Source organism: Enhydra lutris, unplaced genomic scaffold (assembly GCF_002288905.1).
Source record: "Enhydra lutris kenyoni isolate GAN:26980312 unplaced genomic scaffold, ASM228890v2 scaffoldscaffold19, whole genome shotgun sequence".
Lineage (NCBI taxonomy): Eukaryota > Metazoa > Chordata > Mammalia > Carnivora > Mustelidae > Enhydra > Enhydra lutris.
In genome coordinates this window covers 23,925,853-23,943,628 of record NW_019154103.1, presented here as the reverse complement: position 1 = coordinate 23,943,628, position 17,776 = coordinate 23,925,853, and the positions used below count along the sequence as shown (strand labels likewise).

Below are 17,776 nucleotides of genomic sequence, written 5' to 3'. Positions count from 1 at the left end.
GGGGAAGGGTATGAAGATGAAAGACTTCCTGGTATCCCTTCAGTAAAAGTTTGGTAAAGACACATAGGACACTTAGGGGAAGTAAAGCGAGTAAAAGACTATGTCCTCTTGATTCCACATGCATGATTTACTGTCTGAAAGTTAGATTTTTTCCCTTGAAATAGAATATAACCTTTTATCTTCCACTAATGAAAACCATACATCACAAAAGGATGACACGTGGTTATAGATGTTTCTCAGCGAGTGTGATGGTGACAACAACAGTACTTTAAATTATGTGGAAAAGAGTAGAAGAAAGTGTGTGTGTGTGTGTGTGTGTGTGTGTGTAAAACTATTATCTAACTCAAAATGTGTGAGAGCAGCTTTTGTGTAAAGCAGAGAGGCAGCCAGTCCATGAGAGATACTCAAAACACAACTGTGGCCAAATATTGGACACCTTCTTGTGATTGAATTAGGGATTTTGGTGTTGTTTCCAATTAATCACTACACATTTAAGCAGGCCAATTCAAACTGCACTGGTTTCTAATGAGCTAAGGTGACATTACAGCTATCTGGACATTTGGATTTTAAGTGTAAAATGTCACTGTGATTGACCATTTATTGAAATCTGATTCAGTTAGAATATAGTTTCTTAATTTGATGGCTTAATATTTGAGAAACAATGAGAATAGCATTTGAGGATGTAGAGCATGAATCTATAAGTTTCTAGTATTCTCTGTCTCCATTACCACATAATAAGATCCTCTTGGATAGTGATGAAGCTAGTGGAACAGAATTAATAATTAATTTATTCAGTAAATGTTGAATGTTAAGAATATGTATATTGAGCTATTGCTTTAGGTAAAAGAGATATAGCATAGAACATGGCAAATATTTCCTTATTTTATGTAACTTGTGTTCTAATTTGGGGGGAGTGGATATAAACAGATAATAAACAAACGAACAATGAAAGAACGATATGTTGGGTTTGAGCGTGTAAAGATACCTAAGACTGGGAATGTGTTTAAGTAAATACTTCATGCTGAACAGAAACTAATCCTGCAAAGATCTGTGTGAAGAGAATCCCAGGCGGAGAGAACAGAAATATGTTACTGAGAATACTCTGGGGTTCTAGTCGTCTACTTCTATATAACAAATAATACCAAAACTTAGTGGTTTGAAATGTGAACTTCATTTTGCTCATGACTTTGTGGATGAAGAATATGCAGTGGGTTCTGTAGTGTGTACATCTCTGCTCTATGTACTGTCAGCTGTGGTGGCTCAATAGGGCTGGGAGATCTACTCACCTCTCTGACAAATGTGTGCTAGCTGATAGCTAGGGCTTAACTGGGGTTCTTGGCTTGGGGCCTCACTCTTCCTCATGTGGATCTCTCCAAGGGTTTGCTTCAGCTTCCTCCCAGCATGGTGGCTGCCATATAAGAGTTAGTGTTCCAAGAGACAGGAAGTGGAAATTTCTAGTCTTTCGATGTGTCACTTCTGCCATACTTCAAAGCAGTCACAAAGAATCACAGATACCAGGAACGTGGGTACAAGACTACAAATGTTAATAGGCAGAGCGTAAAGAACTTACGACCACCTTTAACCTGTCAGTTAGCCTTCTGTCCAAAAATTATTTGTTAGTCCCACGTGCAAAATACACTCACCCCCTCCCCTAAACCCAGATTTTTATCCCAATACAGCATCAGGTTCAAGATGAGGATCCAAGATTTCATAATCTAAATCGGGTTTAGGTATTGAGGAGGCTCCTCACATGGAATGGAAAGTTGGTGCTGTCTGCCGGCTGGGAGCTCATCCAGGCCAGTCCTCTCCATGAGGCAGCTTGGGCTTTCTCACAGCATGGTGGCTGACTTCCAAGGGGGAGTGTTCCAAGAAACATGAAGTGGAAGCTGCCAGTCTCTAGAGGCCTGGAGCCAGAAACAGGCATAGCAAAACTTCTAATATATTCTATTAGTCAAAACAGTCACAAAGCCCACCTACTTGAGGAGAGGGCCATCAAGGAATTTGTGACTTTCTTTAGTTTGCACATCTGGTGTTTTCAAAGGGCAGAAAGATGAATAGTTAGGCAATATCCCATACTGGTTTTTTGTGTGCTTCTAATTTAAAATCAAATCCTTTTAAGAACTCAGAAAATATGGATAGTGTTCTAAATGGTACCTTTGAATACATACTGAATAGATACCTCTGGAAGCTATAAAATCACTTTAAGACTATGATAAATCAATCTGAGTGTCAGCCAAACTAATGGGCACAGAGGTCTTGTTTCTAGAGTACAAAAAGGAGACACAAGTGCATTAACCCCAAACAGCCAAGAGCAGAAGGGGCAGCAGAACAAATAAGAACTCAGTGCTGAACTGAGAGGTGAAATCAGAGGGCGTTAGCTTAAAAGTCCATTGGATGGACAGTGAGGAGTTAGTCACAAACTGAGCTAAAAATTACATGTTGCAAGTTAGGTTCAATTGGGACATAACAGGAAGTGAGAATAAGGGAAAGAGGAAAGGAAGAGAACTCTTCACTGTAATAAGCAGGTCCCAGCTTCCTAATAACTGCTTCCTAGTTACACTATGAATGCTTAGTGAGACCTACTTTATATTTATTTATTTGACACAGAGAGAGAGATCACAAGTAGGCAGAGAGGCAGGCAGAGAGAGAGGAGGAAGCAGGCTCCCTGCTGAGCAGAGAACCCGATGTGGGGCTCGATCCCAGGACCCTGAGATCATGACCTGAGCCGAAGGTAGAGGCTCAACCCACTTCATGTTCTACACGCAGGTGCCCCAGGAGACCTAATTTAAAGTTTCAGTCAGGGCAGAATGAAACAAGGAATGATTTTCTAACTTTGGACATAAAAGTAGATAACTATATACTGTTTCCAATAAAACATTCAAATATCATACGGAAAAGGTAGGTTACCAAACTCCAGAATATATACCTGTATTCTTTGGTATCCAATGGGGAAAGGATTTGTTATTTTGGTGGATGCTCTTTAAACTTTGCTTTTAGGACCTCATGATAATTGTTTTCTTGCACACAAGAATCTAAGACTGGAAGGAAGAAACACAAACACCAATCCCAGTGAACAGAAAAAATTTGTTTTTGTAAATAGGTATGGCCACAATCATTATAGTTTGTTTCCTTTGTAAGTGCCTGCAAAGATCTACTTGCCTCTAATGCCTATTCATCCTTCAAGACAACTGCTTTTTTCTTTTCTTTTAAAAACTTCCATTGATGTTTCCCCATTTCTTCTTTATTCTCCCATTTCTTCTAATATGAGTTTCTGTGTTCCATTAGTCACCCTATGTCTAATATTATACCTTTCATATTATACTTGTTTTCTCCTAACATTGTGAAAACGTGAATACAGTATATCTGTTTCTTACTGTCATAGATCTGCTTTGTCCAATATGATAGCCTTAAGGCACAGATGGCTATTATTTAGATTTAAATATAAAGTGTTTAAAATTATATTAAATTAAAATTCAATTACTCAGCTGTACCAGCCACATCTCTGGTGCACAACGGCCAGGTGTAGCTAGTGGCTACCATACTGGAAGATATATAGAAGTGCCAATTTTTCTTAACAATTCTATTGGACAGTGTTGCTTAAGATTTTCAATAATTTTTATGGAATAAAGGAAAAAATATCTGGGACTTGACATTATTATCATTTGACTTCATATATGAAATTGTGAGAAAAAACATATTATACATCTATATTAAACTTTTAAGTTTGTTTCGCATGGCATTGGTAGCTATTTGTGAAATATATATTAAAACTTGGTCATGCCAAAAAGAAACATTTTAATTCATAGAAATAGGTAATGACCATATGTAGCTACAAATTCTACTTATTCTGAAAATTATTTGGACAGCCTGGCTTAGTTAGTCACTGAGATAAGATCTTGAACTCTTTAATGGCCCATGTTGAGTATGTATACTGAAGAAATTGAAGTAAGAAGGGAGATCTGTATAAATTATTATACCAAACCTGAATTTAAGTCACACTGAATGGTGTCTGGCTGTTTATTTAAATATGTTATAACAATTCGCTTAAGATATAAAATGCTTTACAGAAACAATTAGAGACAGTAATACAATGAAAACTGTGCTTTGAGTTAGAAAATTTCTTTTCAGACAAAAAGAAATCTAAGTCATATTAAACGGATAAGGATCAGCAAGTGAGGTAAGAGAATTTTCTAATGGTATCATTTTTAACACTTTGGAAAACTACAGAAATGATTTCATCAGTTGTTGTTCTCTTCATTGACCCACATAAATAAGATAGTAATGATAAAACTGTTGAAGGAATGTGCTCATTAGTCCTCGTTGGGACCTGTGCTCCTGCTTAGTGACCGTCCAGATTTATACATTTTGCTTATTCATCTGGAAAAAACATACCAAAACTTCAATTCTAAATGAAGAGTGGAGAGAAATTCCCTATGCTTTGGAAAATGTGAGAAAAAGAAAATTAAATATGGACTAATGAGGAAAATTTCTAATTGAATGGGAAAACTTAATTCATGTGGAATAGAAAGTGAGACCATATCTCAAAATGATCGCAGATAGGTGAGCATTTACTAGTCGTATTTTTCTGTTGTGGATTGCCATGGATGGTATGACACAATTTCATTGCTGTCCTGATGTTGCATGTTCTTATCTCCACTATTTTTCTATAAGTAGACTAAAGAGAGCATATTCCTCATTAAATATATACAAATCAACTGTCTGTAATTGTAATAATTATGCAAGTAGATTTTACTGCTTTTGCTTTCACTTGACTGAAATTCGTATATCCAGATCTTTATTTTACATTATATATGCTTAATCCTTATTGTCTTTTAATTCCATGTTTCATAACCTGCTTCCTTACCCCATAATCTTTCATATATATATCCCTATGGACTCCATTCTGAGCTGTAAAGTAGTCTTTAGTCATACTGAATTTTTTTACTTCTTACTAAATTGATTTGATTTGGGTTCTGGAATAATAATCTGAAGGACTGCCAGTGTGTGTGTGTGTCTATATGGTGTATGTGTGTGTATATATATATATATATATAGAGAGAGAGAGAGAGAGAGAGTCCCTGCATGTAGCTTATCCTAACATAAAATCTGAGTCCTATCCTTTAGGAAAAAACAATATGCATAATAAGAATAAAGACAGGAGATTTTTCTGTTCTTTGTAGCAAGATTATTGTATATTAAAACTTTATATGTTAAATTTTTTAATCTATCTCTGCATTATTAAGATATTTAATTTGTCATTACTTTTACTCAATTTGCATGATTACTTGCATAATATACTCCATTATTAGGTCCAAAATTCTGGAATTCAGCCTGCTTTGGTTCCTACTTAGTGCTATAGACTGAACCAAATTCTGCATTTATCATAGATGTCATAAAAATTTTAATTGGTTTTAGTCACCAAATCTGATTTTGAAAATAGATGGAATAGCTCTACCATAAACTCTTCTTGGCTATAACAGTAGATTTCCTCTACATGCTGGCCTCATCAAAATTTTTTCAAGGTCATTTTCTTTTACAGCAAATTTGGAAGCATGGATAATTGGACATTTGGATGGTGAACAGTTACTTTCAGAAATACAAGATAGCTTTTTATTGGAGAAGGATCTTATAAAGTTGTCAATATTGAGGAGAGAAGAGTAGCTATCTGAATCTGAATTCAAACTACAGTTTCAGAGATCTTTCTGAAACACAAAATGTGAGCATACTCCAATTAAAAATGTCCTTGGATTCTTAGCACTCCTAGCATAAGCTCAAATTCTACATCATGGCTTACAAGTTTAAAAGATGTTCTCAAATTATTTCTGCAATCATATCTGACACATACCTGCCTTTCCTATGCTGCCCATTCCATAATAAACAACTGGTAGTTCTCCAAAACACTATACTCTTTCATTTTTAGGCCTCTGCATGTGTGCCTTTTCCACTGCCTTAACAACTCACCCACTAACTCACTTTCCCATTATGAGGTGTGTACCTAGTTTCTGATTTTTTGTTTGGATTTTCATATAACTGCTCAGTCATTTTTCCCCCAACAGTGAACAACTGTCTGACCACCCTCTCCTCTATACACAACTGAGTAATTACAACTGTCTCATTGTGAACCAGGAATGGGTAGAGAGGGAGGAAAAAAGTAATTTTTCATCAAATTATAAAAGTCTATCATATTGCATCTACATAATTTATTATTCCTGCCAAAGAATTTGATCATGGGATATGTATGAGGTGTTTTTAAAAATCTCCACAAATATTTCATATGGTCTGCTAAGGAAGCTGCTGTCACATTATATTTGTAGTAGATACAGACTTGTACTGCCCACATCCTTGAAAGAAGAGCTTGTTGTCAGACCTCAGGGAGTGTGGTCAGCACATGGCCTCCATTTTTTTTTTTTTTTAAGATTTTATTTATTTATTTGACAGACAGAGATCACAACTAGTCAGAGAGGCAAGCAGAGAGAGAGAGGGGGAAAGCAGGCTCCCTGCCGAGCAGAGAGCTCGATCCCAGAACCCTGGGATCATGACCTGAGCCGAAGGCAGAGGCTTTAACCCACTGAGCCACCTAGGCGCCCCGACATGGCCTCCATTTATGAGCTTCTTCAAGATCTGCCTTAGCCGCAGAAAGTCATCTTGCCTGAGGTCACACCTTTCCTGGGTGTGACTGTTTGGTGTCTGTTTGCCTGTTTGGTGACTGACTGAGGTATGCTATAAAGTCCCAGTCATTTACTCAAGTAACTGCACCAAGGAAAGGAAGATAACCAACTTAAGAGACTGTGGACAAGAAGGTATGGAGTAGAGGCATGTGAATGGACCTATGAGAACGGACACAATGTGAGATCTTTGTATTACATGCTCATGACCACCAGGAAACATCTACCACAGAAGAGACTCTGAACATTCAAGTGGACAAAATCGACCAGTCAGAGGACATCGTTTTGTGTCTATCAGCTGATCTCCCAGAACAATGAACATGTGAACAATTACTGTAGTGGTGTGAAACAAACTGCACCCGCCCCACTAACTTTGATCTACCAGGAGTCAGCATCAGATACCAATGCTGAGTTCCTTTTTCTTTTTTTTTTTAAGATTTTATTTTTATTTATTTATTTGACAGAGAGAGAATCAGCGCAAGAGCAGGAACATAAGCAAGGAGAGTGGGAGAGGGAAAGTGGCTTCCCACGAAGCAGGGAGCCCAATGGGGGGCTCGATCCCAGGACCCTGGGATCATGACCTGAGCTGAAGGCAGATGCTTAATGACTGAGCCACCCAGGTACCCCTCAATGCTGAGTTCTTGACAGGGACCATTTCTTGAGGAGACAAAGGGTACTTGGTGTCAACAACATTGTTCTCCTTACATGCTGGAAGGGCCAGTGATTCATCAGAAGAATAGACACATATTCTAAGTACAGGATTGCCTTTCTTGTCCACAAGATCTCAGGCAGCAGTATTGTACAAGAGACTTACAGAGTGTTTTAATGTCTGTCATTGGAACCCGTATAATGTTATGTCAGATCAGGTAACTAAAGTTATACAAAGGAGAGCAGATATGGGTCTTTCATTTCCATATTACCCAAGCTTTCCGCATGATAGAGTATTAAAAAGATTTACTGAAAACATAGCTGGAGGGGAAGCCTGGGGGCAATGTACTTCAATGACAGGATTTCAATGTCAGGATGCAGTATATGGATTGAATTAAAGAATTTTATCTGGCTGTGCACTGAAATAGGAAGAATACATGGCCCCAGGAACTGGGGATGAAAATTAAAATGGCCCCTTAACCTTCACATCTAGTAATTCACCTCATGCTTTTACCGCGGATTATGGAGATGTGCAGCCCACATCCCCCTTTAATTAAAGACTTGTGGTCCAGATACTAGGAGTACTTTCAGAGACAGTTTCTATCTGTCTCTGACCCTGAAGCCTGTCCGGCTACAGAAAGCACCCCTGTCCAAGGTTATATGCTTTCTTATGCAGCCTGCATCAGGTAACTCTCTGATGCTGAGGTACAAAGGCCTGGTTCTATCACTTCTAGGACACTTTGATTTCAATACTTGCTTCAGAGCTCTCTACTGAGTTGACCAAGGCTTTGATAGTCCTCATTATATAGTTCAACTTTCTCCACTGACAATCCCGTTATCCATCCACGCTTCCTTTCACAGACCTTCATCCCTAATAAATGTCTTGCATCCCAAACTCTGTCTTAGCATCTGCATCTGGAGAACCCAACTTATGACAATATTATAGCAGCTTTTTACCTTTAGTAAAAGAGGTACAGTTGTGAAGCTGGAATTGTGTCTTTATCGTTTTATTTACAGAAACTGTCACATTGTTGGACACATTGTTGGACACATCTCAGTAAATATTGAAGAAGTGAAACAAAATAAAATATGCATTAAAGTTAGGAAACATGCCTTCTACAGAATAATGCTTAAATTAGAATTCTAAGAAAATTACATTATACTGGTTCAAATAACAAATGACTTTGAAATGACAAGATAACATATTACATAATTTATTTTGTATGAATTTATTTTGTATGAAGATGTGACTTACATCATAATTTTCTTGAATCCATAATATAATTGGATAAACAATAGATTCCTTTAAAATTTCATGATGTTTTAGGGATACTAAAAAATCCTAAAAAATACTACTGTCTTCTTTAAGATCATGTATATCTCTAAGTAATTAGAAAAAGGGAATGTTTAAAAGGAATCTACAATTGGAAGAGTATATGAGATCATTTTAAGGTTCTGCCTTAAGTTCTTGTTAGCTTTTCTTGTTTTGAAAAAAATTAACTTTTGGGTACATTATATAGCAAAGAAAACAGCATCTTCTGTCATTGTCAACACACATGAATTTTTGTCTTGGATTTGAATTTATTTTTAATGTGATTTTGGGTGATACAGCTTAGTATAGCAAAATTTCTCCATGGTAAGGAAAGATATAATTTATGATAACTTTCTGATTTAAGACTAGTGGTTCATACATATATTTCCCCAATACAATCTCTTGAAAAAAATTTTATGAACAAATGCAAGGAATATCAATTATTGAAATATACTGCTGTGTTTGAAAAATAGAAGAGTTGGAGCGCCTGGGTGTCTCAGTCAGTTAAGCATTGACTCTTGGTTTTGGCTAGGTCATGATCTCAGGGTCCTGAGATCAGGTCCCAAGTTAGGCTCCCTGCTTAGCAGGGAGTCTGCTTCCCTTCTCTCTCACCCCCTGCCCCTCCCTCTGCTAGTACACTCTCTCTCTAAAATAAATAAATACATTTAAAAAAAATAGAAGAGGGCCTCATTTGATTTCATGAGTGGACAGTTAAGTTTTTGATATATTATAATTTTGTATAATTCTGTAATAAAAGTTTTATTTTGGAATATAGAAACTTAGTGATTAATAATATGACAAATAGTTAATATTCTGATATATTATGTAGTGTGTATATTAGATATAATATGTAAATATAATTAGATTTATATTTGATCATTTAATTAAGTTTGCTTGTATAATACATAGATTTTTTAAACTGTACTATATCAAAATGCTAATATGAAAAAAAATTACCAAAAATAGCAGCATAACTAATGGATACATCTAGTTAACATTATAGGAAAGGATAAGTATCTTAATTCATTATAGCTTTTATAAAATAAAGTGTTTCTTTAAAGCATGAATTATGTGTTCATATTATAGGGATAGTTTGGAAGTAGAAGACTTTTTAAAATAATTTATTTATTTATTTGACAGAGAGAATGAGATCACAAGTAGGCAGAGAGGCAGACAGAGAGAGAAGGGGAAGCAGAACCCCCGCTGAGCAGAGAGCCCAATGCAGGGCTTGATCTCAGGACCCTGAGATAATGACCTGAGCTGAAGGCAGAGGCTTAACCCACTGAGCCGCCCAGGTGCCCCGACATCATTTTTACTATAATTATGAACACTCTAGCTTGTCATGGTAATTTCCTAATGTGGTAGAAAGAACACATTTTTAGAGTAAAAAATACTAGAGATCAAATCTTGGCTCAGATAAGACAAGGTTTTGGGCAAGCTGCATTTTTCTGAGGCTCAGAGTTTTTACCTGAAAAAAATCAGGATAAAATTACTTTTCAGGATTGTTGCTATATTTCTTTTCAGCCCCTTTTATAGGCTTTTCTGTGTTGTCCTATAATCCAAACAAAAGGGTTTATTCCTTAAATGTCTATTTGTGGTCAGTCTTTTTCTTTGTCTTTACATTTGTGCTGGATGATGCCATCCACTTGATATTTAACTGAGCCCTTGGACTCTTTGAGTGATAGAAATTGACAAGAGACCAAACAGGAGTTTCAGGCAAGGCCTTATTGGGACTTAATGCTAGAGCACAAGAGAAGCCTCACAAAGGAAACCATCTCAGGATGACTTCCCAAGGAGAGGTGAGGGAGAGTTTTTTTAAAGGAAATGAGGTGGGAAGAAGGTGATGTCCAAGCATGCAGAAGCGGGGACTTAAACCACCTGCACACTTAAAGGTCACGCTTCTTCGTGTGTCACATGTCTAATTAGAATGTCAAATCTCCACACCTGAGCCTGAACTTTATTTAGTATTATAATGAGGGGAAAAGTCATGAAAGTTCAGCATGGGGGGTTCACCGTGGTGCAGACTGATGTGGTCTGGTATTTGCCAGTCTTTGCAGTAAGCATCCTTCTTTCTGTAAGCATCCTCCTTCCGCATTCCTGCATGATACGCTGCTTAAGAAGCATAGAGTTTCAGTATTGTTTTTTCTTTACTTTTAGGGAGGCAGCAAAAGAGCTCTGGGTTTTTGCAGTCAGGGTAGAGAGGACTCAAGTTCAGTCCCTGCTCTCTCTGACACAAAGTGTTTACTTTTCCTCATATTTACTGACAAATCCCAAGGTTAAGTTACTAGGCTGGAAGTCTCCTCTGAGTTGGAAACTTCTTTCCCACTGGACATGTTCCCTTGGTTGATCCCACACCCACCTGACAGTGAATCCGCATAGTTCAGTTCCTCGTCTCTGCTACAATTCACTTACCAAATTTTTCTCCATATTATCAACACCTTCATCATCACTTTACCAGGAAAATCTCTCCAAATCAGTCAGGGTTTCAGTACCCTGAATTCCTCCTTTACCTTTCTCATCTAGCTTGCTTTCATGGAATGTGCAAATGCCATCCATCAGTAGAGTCACCCATGCGAGCTAGAACTCAGACCATCACACACCAGGTTCAGACTTCCAACCTGTCTTGCTTCCTGGAATATCCTTATTATCACTTAATTTGGCAGTAAGACCTTATATGAGCTGGTCCCTACTTGTATCAACAGCCCCAGACATTTCTTCCTTTCTCTGCTGTAATCTAATAATATAAGGTTTATAGAATTACCTTGTTTCTTATCACAAGACTTACTGTTTTGGACCTGAACCTGTGCCTGTGTTTTTTCTCTTACTTGGGATATCTTTTTGAGCATCCTTTGGGATTCAATTAAAGCGTCCTCTCATTCAGAAGGCTTTCCCTGAATCACCATGTTGAATTTAGCACTCCTCTTCTTAGCACCTATTACATTTTAATGAAATTATTCACTTACATCCTACTCTCACCAATACCCTCCGTACATGGTTATGGGGTTTGAAGGCAATTATCTCAGCATCTAGCAAACTGTCCACCAGTAATCGGTAGCACTAAGGTGCTCAGTAATTGGTAGCACTGGGACTCTAGAAATAAGAGAATGAGAAGTGGCTGTGTTGGGGGGATTTAGTTAACCCTATCTCCATTAATTTCTCTCAAAAGTCACCCCAGTGAATATACAAACCAGGTAAAAACAGTTGTTTAACATACAATAATAGATTATAGATAAATACCCAAGTCTTCAGCTTCCAACCAGAATGTTACCCCCTCCCTTTGGATATAGGAATTGTGGAGATATCACATTTAATTTAAATAATTTAATTTAATTTAATTTAATTTAATTAAAATTTAATTAAAATAATGCTTTAGTAATAAAAAAAAGGTTAGCCACCTTTATGGTAATTAATATTGTAATGAGATTTACCATTATTTCCAATCACAAATTATTTCTAATCACAACTTTTTGAAGACAAAAGAACAAGCACTATAAAAATAGTAAGAATTTTTCCACTCACAACACTAATCTATTACAGAACAACTTATTGCCTAAGATATTTTCTCTTTGTTATTTAATGCTCCACCACCGTCAGAATGGTCTATTGTTTATATATAAATTAATAGGATCAAAATGGAAGAAAAACGAGTAGTTTAACAGCCTTACAACTCTGAACTTATTTTCTGCTAATCTTTCCATTTGTTTATTTACTTATATTTTTGTACAATTAAGTTTTATTTTAGAAAAAAATTAATAAACATCTGTAACTATTATTTAAATAAAATGTTTAAATTCATAATGTTTGAATCAAAGTCCATTTTCAATATAGCAGGGTATAAATAAGAATAAAAATAGCTTCTAGGTTTGTTTCTGTTTTTGTTGTTGTTGTTGTTGGTTTTTCATGTCTCATCAAAGAAAACTTTTCAAAGCCTCAATACTTTCTGATATGTTATTTACTCTGCTAAGAGTATCGTTACAGTGCCTGCTGCAGTTTTTAAAATAGCCTGAAATGGACTCACAACTTCCACTGAGCTTATCTTCTCTATTGTTAAGGAGATACCTATTTGCAGAAAGACAGGGTTCACCAAGGATGTGATTCATGCACCTCAAGACTCCAATTATCAGGAGATGTCAAATAGAATTGCCAAAACAATTACTCAGAAAAAAGGTACAGAATAATTTTAACAGCAGGAAAGAACAAAGGAGGCAGTAATTATTATGGTCCTATAGTACTAATCTTGATTGTGAAGAATAATTTGTTAGCTGCTATGAGACAATGTGCCTTGTTTACCTCACTCTTAATGGGAACATATTAATATATCTGAATTGCTGACAAAGAATCCAGTCCTCGGAAGACCATTTATTGACATTAAAGATTCTATTGAAAGCATAATTACTTGATTTCAACAAACAAATCATTAGAACTGATCAGAAAAATCATAATCAAAATGCTTATTCATATAGGCAATTTTGATCACTTCCTATTGAAAATATCAGTTCCTAGAAACTTTTTGACATAACATTAATAGTCATGCTTTTGAAAATGTAGGATTTTTTTTTAAGGTTTATTTATTTTAGAGAAAGAGAGAGAGTGATCAGGGGGAGAAGCAGAGGGAGGGAATCTTCAAACAGACTCCCTGCTGAGCATGAAGGGGGCGGGGGGGGGGGGGGATGCCAGGACCCATGAGATAATGAGACCCATGAGATCATGACCTGAGCAGAAACTAAGAGTTGGGTGCTTAACCAGCTGAGCCACCTGGGCACTCTGAAAATGTGGGCTTATATTAAAAATGAGGATGAGACCATTTGTTAAAAAAAAAAAAAAAGCAAGATTTTTATATAATGTATCATAGAAAGGTTTCTAACTTACTTCATTTCTGAAAGATGAAAACGTGTGATTTAACATGTCAGTCTTTAGATGTATGAACAAGCTTTCCATAATCCATCATCCAAAATAAATACATTTAGGAACTTTATAAAGACAGACAAGCTAAAATCATGTTTCATAAATGAAAAGGTTTACAGTAAAGTCTTAATCTGTCATGAATTCAAAATGACTTTTTAAAGATGTTTTTGTGAGCTGTTGCTTCTTGTTTAGTGCTACCAAGTGGCTTCATATTTTCCAGCTCTCCTCCTGAGGCTTACTTGGGTTTCCGTTAAAATCACCTGACTGGTTAAATAAAATTAATGGGAATCTGTATAAACCATATTGAAGTAGGAGGAAAGAAAGTTACTGAGAAGGACATATAGGGTTATCCTATGTGGGGGGATGTGGTAAACATACATACATACACAACCTGAATTTAAGGAAACTCTCAGTTTTATGTTACACATGTTCACAGTGTCTGAATTTTTTTTTTTTTTTTAGAGAATCAGCCTGAGTTACTTCTGAAATTAGGAGAAAAACGTATTTTTTTAAAAAGGAAACTATATATGTAAATATATACTAAATTCACTATTTCTGTGAGCTTTTCTTGATACCTTTTCTAAAATTCACTTCCTACATATCCCCATTTCCTTGCTTCATATTTTTCTCCTTAGCACTGTATACTACCGAAATGCCTTTTTATCCCATTTATGTTCTAGCTTCTCTTTAAGAATAACTCCAGTAAGGTAGAAATTCTTACCGACTTGTTTACTGCTGAATCTCTAGTGCCATGGTGGGTGTTAATGAATTAGTATGTATGGTTTTCTTCTTTAATTTATGCAAAATATGAGTATATGCATATGAGTATATATATTAAATGCAGTCTCTATATAGTGACATATAGTTATATAGTAACATATAGTTTTATGTATATGTATGTATATATGTGTATGTATATTACATGGAAAAAGTCATGATCTCATACTTTTGTCCAAACTCCTAACTGCCTTTTAAAGAAAGGGAAGAAGATATAGAATACACAGAAACTTCCAAACCTCATGAAGAATGCTGTCTATTTATGTAAATAACTGCTATTTTTAGGACGTAAGACAAAGTTGAGAGAATGTGCTATGAGAACATTTGAAAAGTAATCTTTGAAACAACACAAGAACAAATGAGGCATTTGATATATTTATGATTGTAGGCATAATTGTTGCTGCCAAGTATGCATATATCTGAGTTTTCAAAATTCACTTTTTTTCTATTATAGTCTTTGAAAATAAAGCAATTTTCCATGATGCACTGTTTGCATTCCTGCTGAGAATGAGTGTGTATTGAGAATGAAAAACATGCCAAACATCAGGAAAGTTGTCCTTTGTCAGAATCTTGAGCCTTTTGAAATTGAACTATGAAATTAGTTGATTCACAAATACTCCTATGTGCCAACAGAATTAAAAGGTTCTGATAAATTTCTTGAAGTCAGAATCTCATGCTGACTTTTTATATATGTATGAAGAAGATGCTACCTGCTTATCCTTCTTTGCTAGAGCATATAATTTGAGCAGTTTAATGAAAACTAACCAAGAACCAAACATATGCACCCCTATATTTACTGCAGTATTATTTACAGTAGCCAAGGTATTGAAGCAACCTTAGTGTCCACCAGTAGACTAATGTGTAAGAAAACGGTACTGTAAACATGTACACATACACACATGCGGCACTATTATACAGCCATAAAAGGGGATGAGATTTTGCCATTTGCTACAATGTGGATGGACCTAGAGAGTCTATGCTAAGTAAAGTAATTAGGACTGAGAAAGAAAAGTACCATATGATTTTGCTTATATGTGGAATCTAAAAAACAAAACATATAAATAAGCAAATGAGCAAAAAGCAGAATCAGTCCCATAAATACAGAGAATAAACTGAAAGTTGCTGGAGGGAAAGAGGGTGGGAGATGGGCAAAATGGATCAAGTGGAGTAGGAGAGGCAAGATTCCAGTAATGGAATAATGGGCATGGCATAAGGATGAGGTCAGTGATACCGTAATAGCATCGTATGGTGACAGATGGTAGCTACACGTGAGGTGGTCATAACATAAATGTAGAGAGAACTTGAATCTTTATGTTGTATATCTGAAACTAGTATGTGTCATTAACTATATGTCAACTATACTCCATAGTATAATAAAAAGTTTTTTTAAAGACCTCAATGAAAGATTCTATTAGGTGATTGTTAAATAATGCCAATTAAACAACTAAATAATACATAGAAAAATAAAGAACCAACTATATACAGAGCTATCATGGTAAATCCTAGAAAGGAATACATAAATAAGCACCATATGATCTCTTTCCAAAATAACCACCACCACTATCCAAACAGCTGCCATTTATTGAGCACCTCCTGTATACCAGACCCTGGTATATGTTATTTTTACATATGATAATTATTTTTTAGAAGTATTCCTTTTGAACAATGTCCTATAATCATCATTCCACAGAAGAAATTGAGATTCGGGGGGGCGGGTAAGTAATTTGTTTTAAAATTATCCGATATCAGTCACCTCCAGGATAATGTGTCTTTTTTTTTTTTAAAGATTTTATTTATTTATTTGACAGAGAGAGATCACAAGCAGGCAGAGAGGCAGGCAGAGAGAGAGAAGGAAGCAGGCTCCCCGCTGAGCAGAGAGCCTGATGTGGGGCTCGATCCCAGGACCCTGAGATCATGACCCGAGCCGAAGGCAGCGGCTTAACCCACTGAGCCACCCAGGTGCCCCTAATGCGTCTATTTTTATGAGAACTACTTCATCACCTCTAACAGATGTGAGTTATGCTTGCCAAGTTCATAGTCCTTTCTCAGGTACAGTTTGTTAGATCAGGAATGGGCACTGGACTCCATCTAGGCTATTAATACTCTCCTATAGGAATTTGAAATTGGGATTGGGAGATTAGTTCATTTGCCCAGAATAACTAAGCTCACCTGAAATGAAGTTGGGGTCTGTGAGATGACAATGCATCCGCAAGCAGAAGTAGAAAGAGTTAATCTATAAGAAGAATGAAACAAGCACGTAAAGCAAAGGAGATGTGCGTATCCTTTTGAGAGCATTTTAATTTCCTTTTTCAGGGCAAGGTACATTTGATTACTTGGTTACTTTCTGATTTTGAGAAAGTTCAAAAAAACATCTGCAACCCTGTGGTAGTAATTTGCTAGCCTACAAACCACGCTTCCAGGCTAGTGTGGTATTGCTTTTATATTGAATTACTGATAATTTTAATAAGGAATTAATTCATTTAGCAGGCTCACTCATGTTTCTCTATGTGGATGCATATTCATCATGACTGCTATTTTTGTTTGCCTGTTTTTAAGAAGGCTCCATACCCAGTGTGGAGCCCAGTGCAGGGCCTGAACTCATGATCCTGAGATCAAGACCTGAGCTGACATCAAGAGTTAGATCCTCAACAGACTGAGCCACCAAGGTACCCCACTAGTTTTTCTTTTTTTAAATTTACCACATAAAGGCATTCATGGACACTGACCAGATCATTGTATATCAAATTTGGATTCTTTTTCTGGCATATAATTTTAACATTATGTCACCTTTAATTCAACAGTGTCATAGTGTAGATTACCTATTCTCTTATGAAATAGATAATTATTTATATAATGCTAAACATAACCATCTATTAGAGATTCATGGCTAAAAGATATATTAAGAATGGCAGAGGGACGCCTGGGTGGCTCAGTGGGTTAAGCTGCTGCCTTTGGCTCAGGTCATGATCCCAGGGTCCTGGGATCAAGTCCCGCATCGGACTCCTTGTCCAGCAGGGAGCCTGCTTCTCTCTCTCTGCCTCTGCCTGCCACTCTGCCTACTTGTGCTCTCTCTCTGACAAATAAATAAATAAAATCTTAAAAAAAAAAAAAAAGAATGGTAGAACCAAAGAAGGGTAGATTTAGAAAGAAATAAGTAGCCATGTATTTCTGTTGAATGGAAAATTTAACATGTAACAAAAACACTTTTAAATTACCTTTCTATTGCAGATATCTTCTCACAATAGATATGGGGAAAGTGGTACAGTTGAAACACAGTTGCCAGGACCTAATGTTTACTATTACTATTAGTACTACTACTGCTGCTGAAACTATTACCACCACCACTGCTGCTACTACTACTACTGCTACTGCTACTGCTACTGCTACTGCTACTGCTACTACTACTACTACCACAACCATTACAACCACCACCGAAAACACTATTACCACTATGGCTAACACTTTTTTA

General features: G+C 36.4%; 1 pseudogene; it reads right to left on the bottom strand.

The window, feature by feature from the left end:
- The window catches only part of LOC111148343, an 82,039-nt pseudogene extending 71,319 nt beyond the window's left edge, over positions 1-10,720 (bottom strand).
- Between the last annotated feature and the right edge of the window lie 7,056 nt (positions 10,721-17,776).